Source organism: Parus major, chromosome 3, assembly GCF_001522545.3.
Source record: "Parus major isolate Abel chromosome 3, Parus_major1.1, whole genome shotgun sequence".
Taxonomy (NCBI): Eukaryota; Metazoa; Chordata; class Aves; order Passeriformes; family Paridae; genus Parus; species Parus major.
In genome coordinates, this window is record NC_031770.1 from 90864209 (window position 1) to 90883904 (window position 19696).

At 37.7% G+C, this 19696-nt stretch overlaps 1 protein-coding gene across 2 annotated transcripts in view; it reads left to right on the forward strand.

The window, feature by feature from the left end:
* The window catches only part of CSMD1 (CUB and Sushi multiple domains 1), a 1067087-nt gene that overhangs the window by 56997 nt on the left and 990394 nt on the right, over positions 1-19696 (forward strand). The gene's annotated exons all lie outside the window — the stretch shown is intronic.

The window sequence follows — 19696 nt, forward strand, 5'->3', positions numbered from 1 at the left end:
TTTTGTACATGTTTCTTTCCTTGGGGGAACCAAGCTAAAAAATAGACATTGCCTTGGATTTGTTCATTCTCAACAACCCTCTGAGGCAGAGATTATTAATTAAAAATATGATAGAGATGACAGGAAAATCGTAAGTACTTCTGTTCATACTCTTTCATTTGCACTTGTTAGATGGTATTTAACTTCATGAATAGTCCCTCAGAAAGCATGGTGGCATCAACCATTGGTATAAGACACTGAGAATCTGCCTTAGTGTAAAAGAAACATGACTTGCTGCAGCTGTCTAAATCATATCAATAAAAATGAGATTACAGAGTTGAAACCCTTAAAGTGCTAATGTAATTGGCAAAATTCCTGGAGATTTTTAATAAGACCAGCATTTCACCATAGATGTGTTGGCTCTCCTTGATTTTCAAATAAATTAGAAAGCATTCCCATTCATGTTTGTTTTGATTGATCCTAAGTATTTATGAACAGATTAGGATAGAAATTTTCTGTACTTGTTGCCCAAAAATGCCTGTGAGTTTTATTTATTTCAGTAATTCACTGTCCATTTTAATGGTGTGTGACTGGCTATCTTTTTTTCACTGGATAGATGTTTCTTCTTAACAGAGACAAGTAATCAGTGAATAGCAAGTAATGCACTTCTAAAAGGAATCCATAACACTGTCTTAATTAACAAGACTTAAATAATTAATTGCCAGTATAATTTGAGAATGGAAAAAAATAAGATGCCATGAAAAGCAGAAATTTATTTATTCCCAAAACTTTTCTTTACCTGACTACTTCTGAAAATAAGTATGTAATACTCCCCCTTTGTTGTATTTTATTACATCTGTTGTTCAGAAGCTTCCCATTTTATTGCTCAAATCTTGGATTTTTCTCATCTTTATGAGCTTTCACATATTTGCCATTATTGCTTTATGTACTTGTAATGTTTATGGACTCACATTATATACAATCTCAATTCATCATTATCATTTGCTGTTTTAAGCATGATGTATTATTGTAAAAGTGGAAGATAAAATCTCCACAGAAAAGCTATCTTTTACAGTAAATTGAACTTCTTTTGTTGCTTTTAATGTTCAATTAATGCATTTTTGATAATTCTGTATTTAATAAATATCTGAAGGTAACATTTTAATTTTACCTGCCACTGGCATTTTCTGGAAGCCATGTAGTGAGTCTGATGAAAAAAACCCAAGATATTATTTTCGAGGAATGGTAGACAAGTAAAAATAACATCTAACTGCCAGTGATGTCTCTTCAGATAGTAACACACATTATCCCCTGGCTATATTATTGTGCTTAAGACACTGGTTGAGTCCTCAGGGAGATCCTCCAGAGGTTCAAGACAGTGGTTTTGCCTCTGGTATCACACAGAGCACATGTCAGATACATGTCACCTCTCTCCCTGTGCCGCCGCTGGCAGTGGCAATGCCTTTCATACCCTGAGCTGGTTTACAGTCCTTTTCAAATCATGCCTGACGAAACAACAAGGTTTGAACAGCAGGTGAGGGAAAGGAAGCACAATGAGAGCAGGTGCTGTTGCAGCAGCCAGAAAAGCCAGGTGTGCACCCACCATAGCACCAGCTCACACCCAGCTTCCAGATGGCAAGTGCCTCCTTCCCATGTGTCCAGCAGCACCCGCCATCTACAGCCCCTGACAGGAAGCCTGGAACTGCTGACATGGCTTTTCTGTGGAGAATATGAAATACAACTTGTGTGAAGTTGAGGGGAAAAAAACAAAGTGGCTTAATTAATTTACTAAAACAAACAAAAAAGTCATAATGAATACAATTGTCAGCAAACATGACCTTCACTATTTTTGAAGTCAGACAACTTTTGAAGTCAGGCACCATCTATGCAATGATACAAGGAACGGTGGCTTTGTGCCTGCAGCACTGGGAATTGGGATGCCTTTCTGAATCTCTCTGCTGGCTGCAGGCACCAAGTTTAAGCATGTTTCCTGTCATCACGTCTGCAAATGAAGACAGATGTATTATGCTGTTACTGCAGGGAGCATGCAAGGGTGACGTTGGGTCTCCTCTCCTGGGCAGAGAGCAGTGTGGCACAGTCTGGAGACATCTGGCCTTCCATGGCAACACTGTCCCACTGCTGCCTGCCCTGCTAGGGCCTGCCCTGGAGGTGCAAAGGCATCTGAGAGTGAGCGTGGCCCAGGAGGTTTGTTGTGGAACAGCTTCATCCCAGGGGCTCAGCTGCTTCCAGGCATCATGTCCAACTGCACGTCCTCTCCAGGTCAGTATTCCCTCTTGGGGCTGCCTTGCTCAGAGCTTCGTGTGTCACTTCTGCTTTCTCTTTATTCAGCTAGACTGTTTGTCAGAGCATAGTGCTAATAACATCAAGGTCACAGGTTTGATCCCTGGGTGGGATTCATTCACTTGAGTTGGACTCAATGTTCCTTGTGGGTCCCTTCCAATTCAGAATATTCTGTGATTCTCTTACTTGAAAATGGGTCAGTATTCATATGAAAGCACAAACAGAATGGCTGTCCCATCTTTGCCACTTTGACCATGTTTATAAATGTGTGGTGAGGCACAGGGGTACTTCACCCAGGGATGGTGGAGCCCATCCTCATGACAGGAAAAGCCCCTCTCAGATATGTTTCACTCTTAATCCCAGCTCACCACTGCCCTTGGAAGAGGAACCCCACAGCTCTTACTATGGAGTGGATGCTGGAGGAGAGAGTCGCCTCCATCAAAGACCCACTGCTCAGGATGCCACTGTGGCTCTGCATCACTTCTGTTCAAAATGCCAGCACAGATTGTTGAGTCCCAGTTGTCTCTGACATCTTGGAGTCTGTCATTTAGCAGGTTCTGTGTCCATTGAACACATGCTTTACTGAGATCAAGTAGTATAAGTATTTTTCCCTGTCATGTTGTGCTAATCCTTGTGAGTATTTATTACATCTACACTGTTACCAACTAAACCTGTCATCAAAGAATTTTCGACAAGACCTGTTTCCAGGATACTACAGCAGTTACACATATAGGCACTTTTGAAAATATGCTAGGTATCTATCTGAATCTTTGTGTACCACGTATCTATAAAATCTGGGTTTCAGTCTCCTATTATAGTGGAGATTCAGATCTATGAGGAGTATTTTTAGCTTCTTATTGCTGATCATGAAGTCTCCCAAGAAATTATTATATGAAAAAACAAAATTAAACTGTTTTAAATGCACCCTTACTATTAATTACAGATAACCAGCTAACATTGTTAGACACTTATTGAATTCTATTTATACGATATACAAGACAACTAAACAAACTAATAAAACAAAATGTAAAAAAATCCAAACTAAAACCAACAAAAAAACCCAACAAAACAAACCCAAACAAACCAAACCCCAGCCTTGTATCACATTTAGCAATTGATTTGGAGGTACCTAAAAGTGTTTTCTGTGTTGTTTGTCTCTCTACAAATCAGAAGGAAGCATTAATTAAAATTTACATGTGAAAAAAATAGCTGATAACTGTACCTGAAGTTTATGAAGTTCATGATGTAGGTCAGAATGACATAAAGCATCATCTTCAAAGTATCTGACCACATGAACAGCTTAAACTTCGTATTTAATTATAGATTAGTAATCCTGTAAGTCACGCTTAATTTATCACTCCTGAAATATTTCTTGAATTCCCACTCAGTGACTAATATGTTACAATTCAGTGTTTGCAGAATGTATTTTTCAGTCTTGCTAGGCCAGACTTGCTGTCTGCTTTTGTCTTGCTGACAAAAAACAAAAGGTTGGCATTTAAGTTCAGAACTGCTAACTCAAGACCCAGTGTTCAGCCAGCACCTGGTGTTCGTGGCTTCTAAGACCTACAGGTTCCTCATCTTTTAAAGTCTTTCAGGAACAGCTGCAGCAGTGTCCTGTGGGTTCAACAGTGCGGTAGTAAGGCCATTGAGAGACCCTGAAAATATGTGTGGGGCAGTTCCATTTAAGAATATGAGTCATTTGCTGCACTATTTATATGCCACTATTCAACAAAAATATGACTTTTAACAATACCTTTTTTTTTTCTTCCCAAAAATGAAGCACACCTATCCCATAGACTTCTGTGTAATATCTTTGTATAAACAGAACTGGAAGGTGTCAGAGGCATTTTTGTCCACAGTCCGAGATGGTTTGAATTCAGATTTCTCAGCTTCTGGGGACATTTCTATAGAGAAAAAAGAGGCAAGAAGCAGAGATATTGTATAGCCTAATGGCTAGGACACTCACTGAATGCTGGGTCTCATCCTTCCTGCCATCATTCCTTATGAAACTTATATTACACAGATTTATGCATTCCTGCATAAAATGCAGGAATGGACCTTGAAACAGGATTGAGACCAATAGCAACTTCACTTCCCCTCCGGCTGTGCCTGAAAAGAGATGAGTGAGCACTGTAAAAGAAAGGATCTCTTTGCCTCATCTGGCAGGCCTTCATGTGCATTTCCTATCAGGGAACAAAGTACCTAAATGTTAAAACAGTTCTGTATGAACACAAAAAAAACAAACTGGTCTCCTGTGCATTTCATGCATGTACACTCTTGGGTTTTTGTTAAGCAAACAGTGCATTTTGTAATAGTATTTTCCTAAGAGTCAGTTATTTCTTAGTCCCTAGGCCCTTAAAAAGGTTGAAGAATATTTTTTTGTCATTGAAACCTCTTCCAGTGAGAAGAATTTTTAATAGTCTTTATAAGTAACAGGTTCCCTATTGTAGCACTGAATGTGCTTGTTCTGTGTTTGGCTTTCCCCAAATGCCCATCTCCTCTGTAACGAACAGCTCACAGACTTTGCAACCGTATTTATACATTTTATGTCCAAATACCTCCTTAGGATTTTTGTTAGGCAAGACTTCGAATATTTTCAACATAGATTTAGCATAACCTAGAGGTCTAGCTTCTTCTATTGAGATAGTGCACCAGCTGATTAGGATGAATATGATCAATAGAAGAAGCTTTGCAGATACTGTAAATCTGACTTTTCTTTGCTTCTTTCCATTTCTGTTGCCTAAAATACCCCTTGGAAAAGTAACATTTTTACCAAATAAAGTCTCTTCATTATTTTTTTTTTTCCAGAGCTTCTAGGTGTGTTTAAACCGTACAGGTACCATGGATGAATGATGTCAGGTTTACAGGCAATTAGATATAGTGTTAGCAAGTACAACTACTTCTTAATTTCCCCTTATACTTTTCAGGCTTTTTTGATTCCCATAAGAAGGACAAATCTACTTTAACCAATAGATAGAAGCCAGTGGTAAAAAAGTATTACAACCTGCTGCTATTCCATCAGTTTCATTTCCTTACTTAGTAGACTTGAATATCCGACCATGTAGATCTTCACCTTTCAGTTGAGTCTATTATCTAAGGCTTTCTAAGCAGTTATGATACAGCTTTCATTTCAGTTTTCACCTTTTTCTTCTTTTCATGTTTGTGCTCTGTAAAAGCGCAAACAACCCTTTTGTTTGACAAGGTATTTGGAAACTTACATCCTAGTGCACTGGGTTTGGAGTATCTTTTTCCTTTCCTTTGCTGAAGGCAGCCTATCTTTCTCAGAAGTTTTCCTAGAAATCATTACTTCTAGCTTGCTTTATGTTGCTATTTTTGTCCTTTAGCACCACTGCCTATGTCAGTGGTGACAACATTGTGGGAGAAGACTGAATATCCATATAAGTTGCATAAAGGAAGCATCTGATATGGCAATGTTGGAACTTTACAAGTATAGTTTTTCTTTTTCACTTATTACTTTCTTTTTCACAGTGTCCATCATCATTTGTTTATCATTAGTTGCCTAATTTAGAGTTTAACCGTGCTTGAACAGAGATTTTGGACAGAGAGCTGTGCTAGCATAATTCAGGTAGAATCAATATATCCTGAGCTTCTGTGATGTATACCCTCAAAGCTTCCTTTTTTTAGAAAACATACTGACCAGTGATGTTCTGCTCTAATTCTGCTGGAAGAAGTGGCAGCAAACCACATCAAACCATTAGTCTTCATTTGAAAGAGTGGGGGATGCAATACAGATAGTTATAATCACCTTTGTGGCACCAGGGAAGCAGAGTTTTAAAAAGTAAGTACTTTTATAATGCTAATAGAGAGAGAAGAAAAGAATTTCACTGTGTCATCTGGTCAAGCTCTCTTAAACCCACCAAATAAAATTATTGCTATCAGCCACATAAATTTTGAATGGACCCTGAAATCACAGTTGTGGAACAGTTAATGTGGGCTGGTGGTTGTTGGAACAAGGGTGCTTTTGAACCTCTACCACATAATGCATATTGTTATCAGCATTTATGTACCTGTATTCACTATTCAGATACTAAGATGATGAACATTTTTAGTATATGCTACATAGCCTGTGTAAGAAAGATGCAAATCCTTCCTTTTTTTTTTCTTTAGTAGAATTATCTGCAAATGACATTAGAAATTTCACAACTTTTTTATTTCCTTGGTGTATGCACAGGAAAAAAACAGAGAAAGGCAATATTTATTTTGATGAAAATACATACATATAATGTATTCTAAATAAAGGTATTTGATATTTACAGTAAATGTTATCTGATGGTGTTGTAATTTTGTTGAAATGTTTAAAATAAAGACTAAAAAACACCCCAACCTCACATACAGTGAACAGTGATTAACAGTGAAACAAATGGTTTTGCTACACATGCATGTATTACTATTTAAAGGTTGGCCTTTTTGTACAACTGGAGGGCAACAGTTCTCATTAGCTTTAGAGAGCAGATCAACCCATTTTAAACATAGTAAGAATCTCTTCCAGACAGAAATTCTTGCTTCTGGAATAAAAAGTATTAGGATATTAGTGTACTGGCAAACTAAATATCTAAAAGAAAATCCATCCAGCTCATTACAGCAAGATTTCTCTAAATTAGCAGTAAAGAAGAAATTGTCTGGTTCGGGTGGAATAGATATTGAAAAAAATTAAATGAATACTATGGCTGAATGGACTGTTTTTGATTTACATTTAAGATTCTGTTGGATCTTCACTGAGTGCCTTCACATCACTTCTTGAGGACTAGAAAGATAATATACAGAATCTCTTTTTTTTGTTAAGACATACTGTTTGGAAATAAATTAGAAAGGCCTGAAAGGAAAAATTCATCTGTATGCTATGTGCAATCGTTAATCGTGAGAGAGGGAAGATAAATGAACCAAAACAAAGATATATTTTTTGAGGATGTTAAATCAGTAGTCTGCAAAAGGGGCAATTAGTAGTATTTTTCTAAGAGCAATTTAGATTAAATAGCTGCTGTATGCTATTTTTATTCCATGCCTGAGTTGTCTTTAAAGCAATTTTAAGAGAGCATATATTCTGTTAGCCTGTGTTTTGAAACCAAGGTAGAAAAAGACTGTAGCCTGTTGCAAGCATAATGCTCTAAACATTCATGTGCTATTAATAGATTAAGTGGGCAGGAATTTCCTACCCACTGCAGTTTTTCTCTATTTTATTTTTTCCAGTGGTTGATAATTTGCATTTTATGACATTTCATAATATATGCTCCCAATTACAGGAAAATAGGATTTATTTTACTTTTTAGACAGAATTAGTGTTGGTTTATGTGGTAAACATGCTAGCAAAATTTCCCCTTTTATTGTGTGCTCCAGGTCTCTTGCCACATTCAATACCATTCTTTTCAGCATAATCTCCATTAGTTTAAAGTCCAGATTTTCTTTTGCTACAGTGAAAACGCTGTGCTCAAACTGCTTGAGGTTTTTAAAGACAGTTCATGTGTTTGGTCTTTTGTGTGCCGATTTGTAGCTTAAGCTAGCATATTTGAATACCTGTGCCACCATATTCATAATATTATACAACATACATTGAGTTAAAAGTTCTATTTTCTGCATGGACAAGAATATGTAACGGTCCTCTATCATTTCCACTAGTCCCCCTTATTGCTTTACGATGTTGCATCAGCAGTGTGTTTATTATACTGATTAACACCTACTGTTTACAAAGGCTAGAAACTTTGTGTTTGATTATCTTCTTGTGTACCTCTCCATTTTGATTCCATAAAAGGATTTAGCAAGTTACCAGTAAAATCCCAATTACCTGGTTTCCATTTTCCTTTTGAGAAAGGTGTGATTGGCATGATGACCACCCATCAAAATCTGTCTCATGTTGAAGTACCCGCCATGCTTTAAGTTTATAAAGTTATGTGAAGTCAGAACTACTCAAATATAGTCTGATAATCTTCTTATCAAAGTCACTGATTGCGTAAGAAATGACCAGTGTTTGAGCACAGTACAAGGCCACATTGTTCTCAGTATATTAATATTTCCTTGACTGGGTCATGTTAGGCTACACTCAAATTATTAGAACTTCTGTTCTAATGTTGCTAAATGTGTAGGAAAAGAAGTGACTTCAGGCTGGTCCATCAAAAACTACTGACATTTACATGTGACTATTAAAATTGACATTGCAAGAGTAAAAGTTAAAGATTAAACCTGGAAATCTACCAAAGCATGACTGCTTTTGGTTCTCCAAACAAAGACCACTGACATCTACCTTTAAGATGTTTAACACTGTGACTTGGCAAGCACCAAAGCTTGCCAAACCTGTAAAAATCACATCTGCTGTGATTTTTACAGGTTACTTGCGGCAGCACACACTAGGTCAAGAATTTGGACAAGTTTAACACCGTGAACTGCATTTGTGATGCTAAGAGCCCTGTGCAGATCTACAGATCTGCTACTTGCACTGGATGTTCAAGTTTCTTTATGGGTTCTGTCACTGATTTCCTTTATGTCTTAAGAAAGCATTTTGATTTCTTGCAAACAGTTTTAAGAACTGAAGGAGGGAAAGCACAGGTTTGTTTTCTTTTCTAGGTAAACTTCACAAAGCAAGTAATGGTGGACGAATTAGACAGTGTTAGTGATAAATAATGTCTATCTTTGGTATCTGTGAGCTCTGCAGTAAAAGAAAACCTGCCCATATGCACTGGGGGTGGAGAGAGAAGGTTTTATAACAGATTTAAAATTAGAAAACAAAATGGCCTGATTAACAGCAGTAGGAAGAGTTCTGCAGAGGATGAGGGAGAAATTAACGGATGACATTCAAAGGCAGCTGTGAAGTATGAGAAGCTGCAGTACGCGGAGGTAGTCAAATCTAGCAGTACAGTGAGTTCTGAATGATGCTGGAATAAATCAAAAGTCTGGGTGGGGGGATCTCTCAAGTGGTGGATCATAGCTAAAAGGTGGATCACCTCTGCTTACACAGACAGTAAGCCAGTAGATTCCATCCTGAACTACAGCACTATATTAGTGTTAGAAGCAGTTGATATTTAGGGGATATGTACAAAGATATTTCAAGCAAACTGACAATGGTTTTAGCATGTGCTGGGGTTTTTTTTGGAAACAGAGTGAACCTCACCATTTTATACTTCAGAAAGCAAATGTAATTTGCTTCAGAAAGCAAATGTAATTCACCCACTTGCTATTTCCATCTGAGACTATATGTTTCCATGAATTCTACTTACCTTGTAATAAGGAAAGAATAGAGAGCCTTCACAAATGTGCTTTCTAATAGTTAGAATCTGGATACATAGTGCAGGGAATGAGGAGAGGCAGTGTTGCAGAGCTGCGTTATAGAAACTTCATGCCTCAGTCAGGGTCCTGAATGAGGGTTTCCTGCAGGCAGCTTTCCAGCAGAGGATCCACTACAGTGATAATGTGGACTGCACCCTTTCCTCTCAATGCCCTGGACCTACCCTTACTGCCAACAGCACAAAGAGGCAACATAACCTGCTCATCTCCAAAGCAGTTTGAGAGAGGAAAGTTGCAGGTGATTAAAAGGCAAAACTGAATGTACACAGACACACTGTAAAGACCTCTTCATTACTAAATATATTATGGCTTTCTCTACCAATACATTCTTTATAGCAAAACTGTAGGAAACATAGTATTTTTTTATGATAGACCAATCTGACTTGTAGTGAACTATTCTGATGAATGTGGTTGAATTGAGTCTACCTTTCCAAAGAGAAGTTATCTCTGGTAATGACAGGAGAAATCATACAAGCTTTTTCATAATAGGTATGACTAAGTAAAACAAGAAAATAGATCACTAATTAGAGAATATTTAATCCTACTATGAAATTATATCTGCTCGTTTTCCCATATGTAATCATATCTAACATATCTACTCATATGCATATGCAACCATATCTAATACCTAAATATGGTTGCATTCTAACCAATTTTTCTTGGTTGTGTGCATATTCCTCCTTGATATCCAGTATTATTACTTTTTGATTCATAAAGAAATAGCAATTCCAATTATTCCGGCTATGAAATTTAAATTATATTCATCCACACATTTCTCTGAGAAACCTTTTTTCCTCACCTTAGGATTTTCCATTTGTTTCTTTCCCCGCTTTCCTCTATAGTAAATCTAGATTTCATGTATGAATACTGATAAAACTTGATTAAGATTCAGAAGCTTTTTTTGCCTCCAAGTTACCTGAAGACATTCAGTTGGTCCAGATTCATGAAGGCAGATATGGTCATAAGTTCAGCCAAGACCAGTAAATAACTGTCTCAAGACTGCAAGAAAGTATGGTTCATGTAGTTTTGCTTTTCTAGTGCTTTATCTCTGTTAAAACATACTACAGGAAAGACACTGTTTTTGTGGGAAATGAATACAAAAAGAAGGTACTTACCTGTACACATTTTTATGGAAGGTTCTCTTAATTGTTCATTCAAATGTATTTAGAAACTCCTTTTTCTGTTGTGCATTTACACCATCTGAGCACCTCTCTTTCATGATTTCACTAATATTTTCTAAAGAATCAATAGAATACTATGGCTTACCATTGAGTATCCCAATACAATCCAAATATTGTGACTACATCTTTTAATTTAGACCTTTTCATCAGATACCTTCTAAGTTCAACTCACAATCAGAGATTCAGTTGTAGATATTAAGTCATTGTTCAGCCTATCTAACCTTCTGTTTTATTATTTGATAATCAGAGTAATCCTTATGTGGCTTAATATATTCAGTTATGATAGGATACTCAATACTTCAGCAATGTAAATGGTTTTATTATTTAAATGAAATCCCAGTTTTATGGCAGTAACATATTCATATTTAACATATATATTAGTAATTTCCTTCATTTTTAGATGTTGAATGTTTCATACAAGGGCCATAATTACTTTGTATATTAATATTATTCCATACCTTTTTCATTATGAACATTTAACTTTGGCTTGTCAACTGCTATCTCAGTTTTGTATTTTGGTTTTGTATTTTGTTCAGATACATTCTATCTGCATTAATATGCAGCTGTCAGCAGACCAAGGTTTTGATCATTTTGCAGGTTATTTGAAGATTTACGTTATTACCAGTAACAGGAAAAAAATTAGAGCTACTTTTTAGGAGCAGGCTGCTAGAGACCCATTTTTAAAAATATGACTTTTCGAGATAGCCTCTCATCCTTTTTATTTTTCAGAAGTATTATTTTTATTACTAGTTTCTTTTTAATTTTTGAGGTTTCCATGTTAAAAGTATACAGAGGAATTTGGCAGAAAAATATGTCATGTCATATTGTACATTCAACTCAAATTATTTTTTTGGCTAGTTTGATTAGTTGTTTTGAGGTTGGTTTTCAGGTTTTCTGAAGTTTCCCTGGTATGGGGTTCTTTGTTCCTGAGTTTTAGTGATTCAGTCAATTCGATCTGAGGAAGATCGAAAGAGTGGAGATGGGATTGCAAGTGTAAACCAGCATTGTAACTCACCAAGAGAGAACTACAATGGTTGTCTCTCACTGTCTAAATGTCAACACACTTTACAAAAAAGACATTTGCTTGGCTTAGTATTGAATATTTTTCACTAAACACTTACCAGCATGTGAGGAAATAAACTGATATGGTCTATTATCTACATCTACTTAGAACTCAGTAGAAACTTAAGGACTTGTATGTAACCTTGTAATGCATTTAAGCATAAAGACTATGTAGTGTGTACATATAATTGCTTAGCTGTTGTGATGAAGATGACAAAACATTTGGAGGAAGCTTAATTACACAGTATGTATCCTTTTGATTTGATAATGGTTTCTCTTCAGAATATTAATCACTATTGTAGACATCAGGATCCCAGTACTCCAAGGTAGTAATGACCTCCACGCATTGATTCTCTAAATATCTATTTTTGTTCTTTAGTGCAAATGCTGGTTTTAGATGATTGCGTTTAATGCAGCTGTAACTAACGTGATAAAAATGTAGTGATTCTGTCATTTCTTAGGAGAAATCCATAAAAATTAAATCCATACCTCTGTCATGGCTGATGTGGAACATTTCTTATCCTGGAAGCAATCTTCCCTGGTTTTAGTGACAGCTGTGCTGTTACCCACCTGTAGTACTTAGGTAGTGAGTACTTAGTGTCTCCTCACTTGCCATCAGCTCAAACTGAACTGAACTTACTGTCTACTTTCTCCTTTCTAATTCTATTATTTTCTACTTTGTGTGAAATTGTATAGTAAATATCATACCATCTTTGGATGGCATTCCTGTAGCTCATACAGTATTATTCAAGTAGAAGTCCTTACCCGAAGGTGACAACAACTTCAAGAATAGAGAAATATACTGGGGAAACAGGTGCTTTGTCCTTCTAACTCTGCTGGAGCAGTCTTTGGCATCTGGATGTATCAGGATCACCACGCAAAGTTCGAGCTGGTGGCGCAGCGGCGGTGGGCTCGGTACCGGGCAGAGCCCGTGCCCAGCTCGGTGAGGGCAGGGGCCGTGTCCAGCTCGGTGAGGGCAGGGGCCGTGCCCAGCTCGGTGAGGGCAGNAGCTCGGTGAGGGCAGGGGCCGTGCCCAGCTCGGTGAGGGCAGAGCCCGTGTCCAGCTCGGTGAGGGCAGGGGCCGTGCCCAGCTCGGTGAGGGCCGAGCCCGTGCCCAGCTCGGTGCGGTGAAAGGCCCGTGCCCAGCTCGGTGAGAGCAAGGCCCGTTCCCAGCTTGGTGCGGTGAAGGGCCCGTGCCCAGCCAGGTGAGAGCAAGGGCCGTGCCCAGCTCGGTGCGGTGAAAGGCCCGTGCCCAGCTCCGCGGCCCCCCGCACTCCTCCGGCGAGGCCGAGGCCGGGCAGCGGCCCAGGCTCCTGCCCGCCTTGGGCAGTAGATGGTGCTAGATGAGAACTGAAGGTGCCGCTCAGGAAGGCCCCAGTCAGAAGCTGCCGCTCAAAGACAGGATTAAATACTCGGCCGTTTCCGTGTTTGTTTCTTTACCTGTTGGGATCTTTGGGGTAGGAACGCTGAAAGTTGAGGTGGGTGAGCTTTAGGGCGGTAGCGGGTGATAGATACAACATCAGTGGTTTCCCAAATACCGTTTCCGTACGATGGAAGGTTGCAGCGAATCAGCAGGGCAAGGCCGTCTTTCTCAGCGGGAGAGAAGGTGCAGGCGTAGCACAAAACAGTACTGCTTCACAGCAGATTTGTTTGAAAGAGCACTGTCAGCTTGGATGTTGCTGATTGTGTGTTTGAGCAGGACTGAACGCCTTATGTCTTCAGATTAATTTAATATGTAAAGGTAAGACCTCCCAGCTGAGTGAGGAGTAGTTACTCAAAATTTATATTCTAATTAGCCAGCTGTAGGAAAATAACAAATGTCTTTCTGCCTAAAATCTTACTGATTAAATTGTATAGTACAAGTGTATAAAACAATGTACATGAATAGTATTCACTTTTTTTATGTGTTAGAAGTAAAACTGCAAGAATTCCTTCAAAACCACAATTGCTGTACAGTGGCACAACTCCAGAAAAGAAACAGTCTGTATTAGTTTTATTGTTGCCTTTTTGTTTTGTTTCTCTTTTCTCTTTTCATCATCTCCGAACTTAATACCATGTCTGGAGCATTTATTCATCCTCACAAATAAAATTTGAGATTAAATGTGCAAAAATCTAGTTTGGTAAGAAATTTCCTTATATTATTTTACCTATAAAAACGTTCATCACCTGTAAAATCAGTCTTTATATGGGCACTGAAGGATAAAATTAAAAGAAGCGTCTTTTTAATGAAGTTAATTATTTCCCCAAGCTTCGTAGATTTCTGATACTACAATAAACAAATTATTCTGAATTGACAGTGTTTAGTGAAAACAGGAGTACTGATAATCTACAGCAGAAGCTGCTTTAGAAAATATAAGACATATTAAAATAAGATAAATTTAATGTGTGCTTTCCTTGAAGTTGGGTGTGTCAATACTTGCAGAAGTAAACAGATAATATTGAACATGAGTATAATATGCTTTAAAACCATAATGCATGAAACATTAGAATTCTAGAATGCAGTACTTGCTGCATCATCTGTAATATAGTAGCTGTTAATCTGAACTAAAATGTGAGTTGACATTGGCAGAACAAGTTGCTCTCAAACTCTAATAAGGTGAGTGGATGCAGTTCTACATAGACAGCAGTTCTATATGCCTAATAGTTACATATACTGTCTGAATGCACAGTTCTGTGCAGCCTACATTTCAGGGCCACATCTGAAAAAGGTTTTAAAATATTCTTGTCAGTGGAGAAAGTTTGTTTCTAAAATTTGGTAAGGCAACCTTGAAGTAGGGTGTGCAAAACATAGCACTGAGTTGAGAGTCTGCTTTGATAATGTAAAAAAAAATGCAATAATGGGCAAAACAAATCTTCAATCTGTGACTTATGGTCTTTTGAAAGTATTCTTGACCTTTTTTAGAAGAATTTAGGAAGTTTTATAGTCTGCCCTGCTTTTGGGGTAGACTTGTTTCAGCTTTCTACTTGCTTCTTCATCAGTGTCTAGCAACATCCTACTTGTTTAATTGGGAGAGATCCTGGAAGATATTTGTGCTTAAATACTTTTTAAATGTATCAAAATTTGTGGGGGGAAATGTAAACACATCAGTGAACATTTTTTTTCCAAACATTTCCTTAAAATTTTTTCCTCTAATAAAACATCAAAATGACAAGTACATTTGCACAGCCCTTCTCAAAATCATTTTGGCAATCATTCCTCAGAGAAGGAAGCTAGGCTTATAAGGGGGAGGGGGAGGAGGGAATGCAAGTCATAGCTATAAAATTGATATTCTTTACATGCTGACTTATTATGACTCCAGTCTGCATTACATGGTATTTTTGTGGGCAAGATACTACTCCATTAGTCCTGCATAATGCCAAGTGTAATAACATCACCTAATGGAAAGGTTCCTTACCAAACTGTGCTTTAAAAATGGTTACATTACATGTAAGGAATTGCAGATGAGAGAGATAGAGGGGAAAGAGGGAATGTGACATTTGCTTTTACCTTCCAAGATAAACTGATTAGGTGCCTCCTAATATGTCTGAATAACAAAGTTTTAAGCTTGGCTACAGTGCAGGTAAATAGAAATAAATTCACATCACAGAGGCTGTGGGTTTCATGTGTGGCAAAAGAAAAAGGAAGTTGAAATAAATCTTCCCTAAATTTTGCCTTTCATTCAATAGCTGCAGACATGACTGTTGCCTTGAAGATTTAAAACTAGAATATGACCAGACTTTAAGGCACACGTGACAATGTATTATACAATGTCTTAATAACACCTTGGAAAAACAAGATAATAGTAGTAATGTAATTTCTCTGGTCTGCTGTAAAGAGAAGTTGTTTAACTGAATTCTTTGTGAGTAGATTGAAGGTTTATGCCAGGTATAATTTTCAGTGTTAGATGATTTAGCTGGTTGCTGTACTATAATTTTAATAGAGGCTGTATGGCTCATCTTTAATGTCTGAACTGGGAGTGACAAATTCAGTGGGGAATGCTTGAGAAAAGTGAAGATCAAATACTCTGTTAAATAATACAATAGGAAGAAACAGCTGCAGCTAAGAAGTGCCTTACCCGTTGGCAGCTCTAGGTGGAACAGCAATTGTAATTTTGGTGATTCTTAGCTAGGAAAAAACTCTGGTTTGTTTCTTTAATACTTCAGACTGTAGAGCTGTTCCTGTTCAGTGTTTCGAGTTTACTGATCACATTGAGTAAGCTTTTATTCTTTATCTGTATTCCAACTTCTGAATATCTTTAAAAGGGACCCTTGCAAAATTTACAATATTGACTCAGCAGACTTGCCCTGAAGGACCAACCACTCTTTCATTTCTCCTTCTAAATGTTGGTGCTACCTGAAAAATAAAGGTCTACTTATATTGAGGAACTCTCTGTCTGTGTGCTGCCCGGAACATTTTCAAATAAATGCAAAACAGCAATACTGTCACCATGTTTTCTTGCACCAGCCTATAATTTCAAGTTCTTAGACTTGATAGGCACAAGGAAAAAACCCTGGCAAACTTTATTTTATGAAATAAAAAAACCTGGATTTTCTTCTTGTTCTTACTGCAAGTTACTAAGAGAATGCCTGCCAAACTAATTTGAAAATCTTGTGCAGTTTTCTGCAAGGGAAAGTTTTTCTGCTCTGTTTCAGACAGTAAAATCTGCTGTAGTAAGGCTATCCATTAAATTGCAGAATTCAGAAATACTTTCTGGGCTTGAAACCAAAGGCTTTGCTATTTAGTGTTGAAATGTATAGCAGAATTACCTTACACACTCACCTTGGACCTCAGTATTCAGACTAAATCCTTTCTCTGAACAACTCTGAAACCACAGCTAGGGTTGTATACACAGCACTCACATTCAATTATTTTGATGGAGCCTAAGATAATTTACATTTCAGAGCAAGCAAACACTAGCAGGTGTTAGATCTCCATGAAGTACGCCGTGAAAGATGGTGTTGTATCCATGAAACATTGATGAATTCTCTACAGCATTCCTCTGGGCTAGTGCATTGTGCCTTTTGCTAGAGAGAAACAATGGAACTGAAGGATCTGAAGTGTATTCCACACCCGAAGTAAATTCTTTATTCCATCTGCCACACAACTATTTCTCATGCTAATGCCCAAGATAAACTAGTAACAAATTAGGACTCTGTGGATGTACTCTTAGGATTGACTTCTGTCACTTTTTTGAGAGTCTCCAGTAGAAGAAAGAAAAGATCCAAGGTCCTCTGATTCCTGTTCCCATATCTAATTCTAATTTTTCTTCCTTCCCTCATTTATCACATCCTTTCAATGATAAAGTATATATTTTCCTCTATTCTTTCTGCAACAGTGTTAATTTTGATAATGAGATTGCCCTGCAAATCTGAATGGGCTTTTAATCAGGTGCAATATTATTTTTATCCTCCTCTCAGAAGTTGACTCTGTATGAATTCTGCCTACATTCTTCCAGAATTCTTCAGCTGCTTCTAGAACATGTTGACCTATTTATAAACCAATAAAACTCAAAAAGAAAAATGCTTAACACATCATGAAATGACTCAACTGTCCTTTTACTTTTCTCAGTTGTACATATAATTGTTCCCTTTTAAGCATAAAACTTTTCCATGTTGATCTTTCAGATGGCTATAGACTTTAAAGATTCAGAGGTCAGAAAATCCAACTGATTCAATCTGAGGTGTTAGCTGAATAAATATGGTTTAGGTTTAACACCATGTGAGCCTCTCAGGATTCCTTCATATAAACATACATAGAAAAGAATTTGGATCCTTTTTTTAATAATTTTACTAACTGAGACTTCAGATCCAGCAAATCTGTAAATGAAAATCTAATTCAATAACAATAATCTGAAATATATTCTAAGTTTGAGGAACCTTTTTGCAATTCTATACGGAATATGGGATATCCATTTGGTAGATCAGTCTCTAGGATATATGAAAAATAATATTTAATTGAAGAAAACTCTTCTAATGGCTTTTTTCTTGCCACTCTTTTGTTATAAACCAAATAATCACAAAAGGAATAAAGGAAAAACTATACTTCAGCCTTTAACATATATGGCAACTGAACCGGAGATTTTCATGGTGTCAGATAAGACATTTAAATTTCTCTGGCAAGGCTGGACTTTCTGCCTCAGACTTGTGATCTAATCTAGGCATATAAATGATGGGAAAAAATATTGCTCCAATAGTGTTGTGCTACTCTGCACAGTTAATGTGGGCTAAGAAAACATGCCTGCTATTTGTAACCTGGGATTATTAGTCTCGTTGATATTAATACACCGGTTACAATCAGGCTAACAGTCATAGTCAAAATGATCTATTTATTACCAAAAGAGCCTCATTAAAAATAGAAAGATTTTCCATTCCAAGAAGAGCAAAAGGTTCAGCTATCCATGAGATGCTATCTTGTCTCACTGGTTATTATAGACTAAGGGCTGCTTTTCAAAACTCAGTAATTTTACAGTTTTTTCATTCACTATATATAGGTATATAAAAATAGCCCAAAGTACATCCTATTATTTTGTAGTGTTTTAAATCCCAGGTTCTTTACCAGGAGTTTTAGGATGTTGATAATGGAGGTTTCTTCCTCTGTTCTTGGGGTTTTCTTTTGTCCATGGGTTTTTTTGTGGTTTTTTTTTATGGTTTTATTGGCCTACAGTTCTTTGGGTTTATCCCCAAAATTTTTATTTTATTAGTTCCCAAGGTGCCTTTATAGTAATCAGTAACTGATGCTTGATTATGTGTTTAAACCCGGTTGGTCCTTAGAATAAATCTGTTCCTGTACTGTCAAGGTCTCTGCTATCAGCCTGTGTTTATACATCAGTGCACAACTTTATCATTCCAAGGCCACAAATAGTTCTGCACAGAATAACTAGTGCTGCTTATTGTTAGTTAAGAATGTAACACATTTATAATCTTTGTAGTCATTATGCTACATGATTACACTAAAGCTAAAAGCAAATTAGGTGATAGTGACTGATAAGTTCTGTTTTACACATTTGACACATTTAGGTCTTAAAGCTAAAGCAAGCTAAAACAAGAGAAACTGAGATAATATGAAGTGTCCTGAGATCTCTGTTATTAAGTTAATGGAAATTTTTTTGCCTGTTACAAGTAATGGCAATACCATATTTTTTGGGCTGCTGTATTACATAATCATAGAATATGCTAATTTGGAGGGGACCAACAAGGATCATTGAGTCCATATTAGGCCTGCATAAGACAGCCCCAAGAATCACACCATGCTCCCAAGAACATTGTCAAAACACTTGAATTCCATCAGGCTTGGTGCTGTGACCAGTTCCCTGGGGAGCTGTTCCAGTGCCCAACCGCCCTCTGGATGAAGAACCTTCTCCTGATATCCAACCTAAACCTCCCCTGGCACAACTTCAGGCCATTCCCTCAGGCCCTGTCACTGTCACCACAGAGAAGAGATCAGTGCCTGCCCCTCTTCCTCCCCTCACAAGAAGCTGTAACTGCAGTGAGGTCTCTCCTCAGTCTCCTCCAGGCTGAACAGACCAAGTGCCCTCAGCTGCTCCTCATACGGCTTCCCCTCAAGGCCCTTCACCATCTTTATGGCCCTCCTTTGGACACTCTCTGATAGTTTAATGTTCTTTTTTTATGCAGTGCCCAAAACTGCCCCCAGCACTTGAGGTGAGGCTGCCCCAGTGCAGAGCAGAGTGGGACAATCCCCTCCCTTGCCCAGCTGGTCATGATGCCCCCAGGACAGCGCTGACACTCCTGGCTGCCAGGGCACTGCTGGCTCATGTTCAACTTTCAATCAGCCAGGATTCAATCAAAGGATCCCCAGGTCCTTTTCTGTGGCATCACTTTCCAGAATCTCATTCCCTAGTCTATCCATGCATCCAGGGTTAGCCCACACTCCAGGTACAGAA